The 6,000-nt window shown below is 27.5% G+C and overlaps 1 protein-coding gene across 4 annotated transcripts in view; it reads right to left on the reverse strand.

The window, feature by feature from the left end:
- Positions 1–5,247, reverse strand: part of LOC129976078 (rho GTPase-activating protein 100F-like) — a 128,425-nt gene extending 123,178 nt beyond the window's left edge. For 2 of the 4 annotated variants that reach the window (XR_008785079.1, XR_008785080.1), the window contains exon 1: positions 3,211–5,245. The gene's annotated coding sequence lies outside the window, so the exon portion shown is untranslated. Of the gene's footprint in view, positions 1–3,210 lie in introns of all 4 variants that reach the window. The other 2 variants (XM_056089452.1, XM_056089451.1) reach the window with 2 other exon arrangements.
- Positions 5,248–6,000: the final 753 nt, after the last annotated feature.

Consider the following 6,000-nt stretch of genomic DNA (forward strand, 5'->3'; position numbering starts at 1 on the left):
CAGTAAAGAACAGTACTTAGGTTTAACTTATTTATTATCATTTTTTCAAGCTATTCTTATCTGATGCGTCTGCTTGTTTAGAAAATCGTCTGCTGATTCTTTTATAACTTCGTAAAATAATTTTGCTAACATAGCGTCTGATTTGAGAGTATATATTTTCATCTTCGTATTCTTCTTGTACTTTCTTTATCTCTCGGATTATTTGATGTATTTTGCCCAAATTGGATAAAAATTTGTCCTTCATTATGCACATAACAATTGCAAAGAAAAAGATTTTTACTGCACATATTTCTGAACATTATCAAAGATTATGTAAACCAATGACTTCCATTTTCTGAATAGCTACGCTTCAGTTGAGGTAAGTTCTATTTTCGAATATTTTTTAAGGCTTTTTTTCTTTTCTTGATGGTTTGAGTAGCGAAAAGTTTGTTAAATTCAGCTTAATAATATGCTACTTGTAATGATTATTTTTACACTAAATTTATGTTAAATTTCAAACCTATAACAAATAAATATTAGGATTTAAGAAGAAATATAATAAAGTAAAATTAGATTTATTGGAAATGGTTTATATGCATAAAAGTTAAATCTTTACAATAAATTATATATACTTCCGCAATTTTTTTTTTCTTATTATGATGGAATTTTTTTAATACTGAAAGCTGTACGTTAAAAATAAAAAAATGCTTCAGATGAAACATGTTTAAGTTTTTATTGGGCATACAAATAAAAATTTATATAATTAATCTCATTTCCCTGAAAAAATTAAGTAAAGCACTTGGTTTAATGAAAAATGTGCAATTTATATATTCAATGAGATAACTTTTAAATAGTTATATTTCAGTGCCTTAGTTTTTGAAATTTCAAGCTATATTTTCTGTCTTTCAAAAATGCATAAAATGATAAATAAATGTAAATTAAATAAAATAGTTAAAATGTTTTTTATTTAACTTTGTATTTTGCTATGGTAAATTATGCGAGGTAAAGAGGAAAAAAAAGGGGGGGGGAGAAAATCATATTTTATTCCTTTGTCAAAACTGGTTTAAAATGGTCATTATACTAAAGTTTATTTCACAAGTTTTTTGATTAATCATACCGCCACTTAAATTCGATCTCTCTTTTTTTTCAGCCTTAAAAATATTTAGAAAAAAAGGAAAACAGAACTCATCATCTTCCAAAATTACGTATGAATACAAAACTTTAATAAAAAAAATAACCTATTAATCAAAACTATTTGCAGCAAAAAAATGTCATTTTTCATCATATTCAACCAATTCACCTCCAATTGTTTTTTTTTTAACTACTGTTCCATATAAAGAAGAAAACTTATTTCTATTTGAAGAATCTCACATAAAACTTCCAGAAATTTAAGGATATAAATGAGATAAATAAGCATTAATTCTTTCGATTCCATTTTTTTTCATAGCTTTACATATTCAAATGTTATGTAAAACATTATTAAAGCATAGAAATTGTTTTTGAAATGCAACCTAATTCTGTTAATAAAAGCTACGTTAATACTACATGATTAATTTCAAATAACAATAATTTTTAGCAAAATTTCAATAAAGTCAAATTCTTTAGAATCTATTCTGAAGCCTAATAGTTATTAACTTTTCTTGTTGGTATTTTTCACTTCAATTTAATTTTTTAATTCAAAACATAATGATAATTTTACTTCTAATATTACAGGAATATTTAGTTTTAATACAAATTTAATTTATTTTTATTCAAATTTGCACTAAACATAAGTTTAGCCTTCTTTGAATGTCAATAAAGAATAAAAATGTTTGCATTTCCCATTTATAAATAAATGTCTTAGAATCATATCTAATATAATATTAATCATGATAATACTAAGAAATGAGTCAAATTTAATTTCTCGGTCCATTACTTTTAAAATTCTTAGTGAAATTCTAATTTCAGTTTGACCAGAAATTTTACCTACTTTTAAGCAATGATTTTTCACGATGAATATTGTAAAGGCATTATAAATTATGTATTTTATATAATATCAAAACATTATTACGTGAATTCTTATCCAAAATGAATTAACATTTTATAAAAGTATAATTTCTGACACAAAATTTGTTTTTAAAAATACAGATTTTTTCGTTAAAAAAAGAATAAAAATAATAACAGCGATTAAAAATATTACGATATTTTATTATACTCTGCATTTCCAGGAAATTAAAGGATTGAAATACACGGGGAATTTGTCATTTTAACCTTTGGAAACGATTTTAAAATTAAAAGAAAGTAGAAGAAAAAAAAAAAACTTTTACAAAATGGATGATAACCATTAATAATAAAAAGTTTTTTATGAAGATCACTGCCACTTAAATGAAATTAGTAATGAGATCCTTAAAATATATAATTTTTGCTTTGTTAAAGAATAAGAGATATCATATAAATATAATTTTACTTGCTATGATTTTACTTAAAATGTTTAAAAATATCTTTCAAACAACAAGGAAATGAATATGAAGCTCACCCTCCATTTCTCCCTTCTGTAAAACCTGTTTTGCCTTCATAAAACAGATACAACGTTGAAGCTAACATATGCGGTTACTATTGATAAAACCAAAGTGCTCCCAGTAAATGAGAATATACTTCCAATTTTTTCTCTAATTACATTTTATACTTAAACTTATATTTGATGTAAATGAATAAGGAAAATACAACACTTTTATTGTCTTTAAAACATTTTTAAACTAAAAAGGACAGGCCTTTTCTTATTCAGTAAAAATTATTCTTCACTTGCACAATTTTAAAATATCATTTATTTTTCAGGCTCATTTAGGAATTTTAATGCAGTATAAAGACTTATAATGTAGTAGAAATACCACTAACTGATTTTCTTTATAAAGCATTATTTAGTAAAATACTTTAAAAGTTAACATAATAATTTTTTTCAGAAAAATTACTTATAAAAACAAGATTAGAGGAACTAACTGGATTTTTTAAATTAATATTTTGTTACCATTTAACGATACATGAAATCTTATGCGATTTAAAATGTGGATATATGAATTCATTCTACAGCTTTGATCTTCATCAAGGCGACAATTTATTTTTGTTGCATGCAATTTTGCTTGCAGTTGATCTTAAACTTTGTATATCAGATTTTTAATTCATGCCACAAACAAACCAACAGGAAGAGTGCTATAATTCTATGGGAGAGTATAAGAATTATATTTTCAGACTTACCTACTAAGAGTAGGCCTCCTCTGTCAACTACTTATTCCTGGCCGGCGGTCCGGAGACTGCCCCTTGTCCACTCACCGGTAAATTTTCGTCTGCCACCCTTCTTCGGATAGGCATGGCTAAAGCTTCGGCAGTGTGAAGGGGTTTTCACGGACGGGGCAGGGTGTAACAGGGCTCAGTTTTTTTCTCCCTGAAATGCCTCTCACTAGAAAATCGTTCTCTCCATCACTTAAACAAACTTGGAAGGAAAACAAAAATATTGGGAGGTGTTGTGCGTCTACGAAAAATAGTCGTTTGGGCCCCCCCTGTTCACCCTCCCCGATCCGCTCGCTCCAGGGGGATAGAGTTAAGGGGGAAAGCGATATTGTTGTTTTCCTGATGTCAGAGGCAAGACAGGCTTCCTTGCCCAGCGGGTCCACTACACGGCGCTGCAGACGCTGACGTCACGATGATAGAGTTCCACTGCGCCTGCGTCGGTGTAAGCTGAACGATATTTGATACTCTTTCTTTCTTTTTGATTTATTTTTACGCGGAACAAATTATGATACTTTGTTCCTATAGGTGGAGGATTTTACGCTACACTCTTCACTCGGTCGCTCGTCGATTCATTTATCGTAATCATTTAAGCATCGAGCGTTATTAATTTCGATACTAGTTCTTTCGCTCACTTTAGGAGAGGATTCTTCGCTGTATTTATTCTTTTTAGAAATGTAATAGAGTTCATAAGTTATTTACTTATTGTCCTTCTCGTGAGAACGTTTTTTTTATTTTTATTTGGCAGTGATATTCAATGGCAGTGAATGTATTTCATCGAAGACATTCTAATTCATAAACAAATAGTTTTTTTTTTTATATAGGATATTACGAATTGTTTTTATTCTCTTATATTTGCATAAACAGTTTTCAAAGAGTTCATCTTATTATTTAAGATTAATTGCATTAAAAGTCCCCCTATAATAGAAAGTCTATTAATAACAGTTAATTAGCACTATGTCACACAGATATACAATGAAAAGTTTTTCAAGATTATTAACCTTCACACACTGATTAAGGTGAATATTTTCAATTTTCCTAAATAAATATCTGACATCATATAATTTCTAGATTCTTACAGTATCTCTTATCTGTACATCAAATATTCTGCTTTTATTACATGTACATAACTTTTCTAAATCAAATATAACAATATTTTTATAATAAAATCAAATCCAAAAATCTCTCTCTTCGTAATTTCCTTGAAGCGAAGCTAGTTATATCTTTACTTAGTGTACTTAAGGAACAGTTGATGCCTATGTTTTTTTTTAATATTAACAGTTATATAACATCACACGAAGAAAATTCACAATGTCCATTTTGCTTAAGTTCCTCTACTTTGAAGTAAACAAGGCAAATACAATTTTCCATGCTTTTTTGGTTCATATGTGTATACAGCTTCATCGATGAATCAATCATGAATCACTGAGTAAAAAATACTGCGATAATTGTCTTACAAGTGCAAGTGCAGCTGCTGCTTTAAGCAAGTGAAATTTGAATTTTTAGTGAGCATTCCTTGCTAATTTTTATTGCGTGTTTTATAACAATAGCTCTAGCAGATCAACCATGGGTAATTAATACATAATGATATGTAAGAATAAATACTACAGTGTTCAATAAAAATTGGGCACATAATCTTATGCCTTTAGCAGAGGTATAGCAATGTATAGATATTAAATTCAAATTGCTAAGTTTGCAAGCTCTTGTCAGTCTCAAAGAATAGTGAAACATACATTCTAAATAAGGCATTAAAGTATCTTAACATACATCTATACAGAGATTTAGTGTGAATCAAATATGCCATTTCAAAAGGTGATGAATACATCAAACAGCATTTTTATCATACCTAAACTTTTTACCATAAATTAGGCAAATATTTTAAACATAAAAACGCGCTGTATTCATTCTGTCTAATATGAATATTAAAACTTGCAATGGAAATGATTATGATCAGCATATAGGATAAAATTACGACGAATATTTTTAAGCTGATCGTGAAATTTTTTAGCGTTATTTGAATTTAATTTTCATCAGAATATTATTTAGTCATTAGAAATAGGATTATATTTTCTATATTTATTAGTTTGATACTCTAATTTTTTTTAGTTTATAACGTTTGGTATGAAAAGATTTAATGTAATTTCTATGGTCAACATACAGTTCCATGACGGAATATTTTTCGGTTTATTATTCTTTAGCCACAGAAAAAAAATATTTATATTTCACTTATATTGTAAAAGAAAAAATTAATAAATTTTTAAATTGATCGTGAAATTAAATTTTGCTTAATTTGCAGTTAACAGTCAGTTCTATATAACTAAGACAAATATTTTCCTAACAAATAACAATGGTCAATTTTATTTTATCTCTAATAAAAGTGCGAATGAATTTTAAAAAAACTATATAACATCAACAATAAAATATTATGGCGGAAGAATATGAAAAATCTAATATTAGAAAATTTTCAAGATACTTTTTTAAACTATAAAAATCTTTCTTCAGTAAAATATTAATAGAATTTCATAATAACTAAACATTTAGATTAATTACCATTTTTCAAAAAAATAAGCCCAAATATTGCGCTGTAGATTCATCCTTATCTTCATCTATTACACTCATAATCAATGAAAACGTTCACTTATATCCAAAGCACACATCGCAGCAATTTCAGTTTCCCACAACATCACACGATCGCACCCTAAAATCCACCTCGCTGCATTCTAAACACATAAACAGCTACTAAACAAAAACCGAAAAAGA

Source organism: Argiope bruennichi, chromosome 7 (genome assembly GCF_947563725.1).
Source record: "Argiope bruennichi chromosome 7, qqArgBrue1.1, whole genome shotgun sequence".
Classification (NCBI taxonomy): domain Eukaryota; kingdom Metazoa; phylum Arthropoda; class Arachnida; order Araneae; family Araneidae; genus Argiope; species Argiope bruennichi.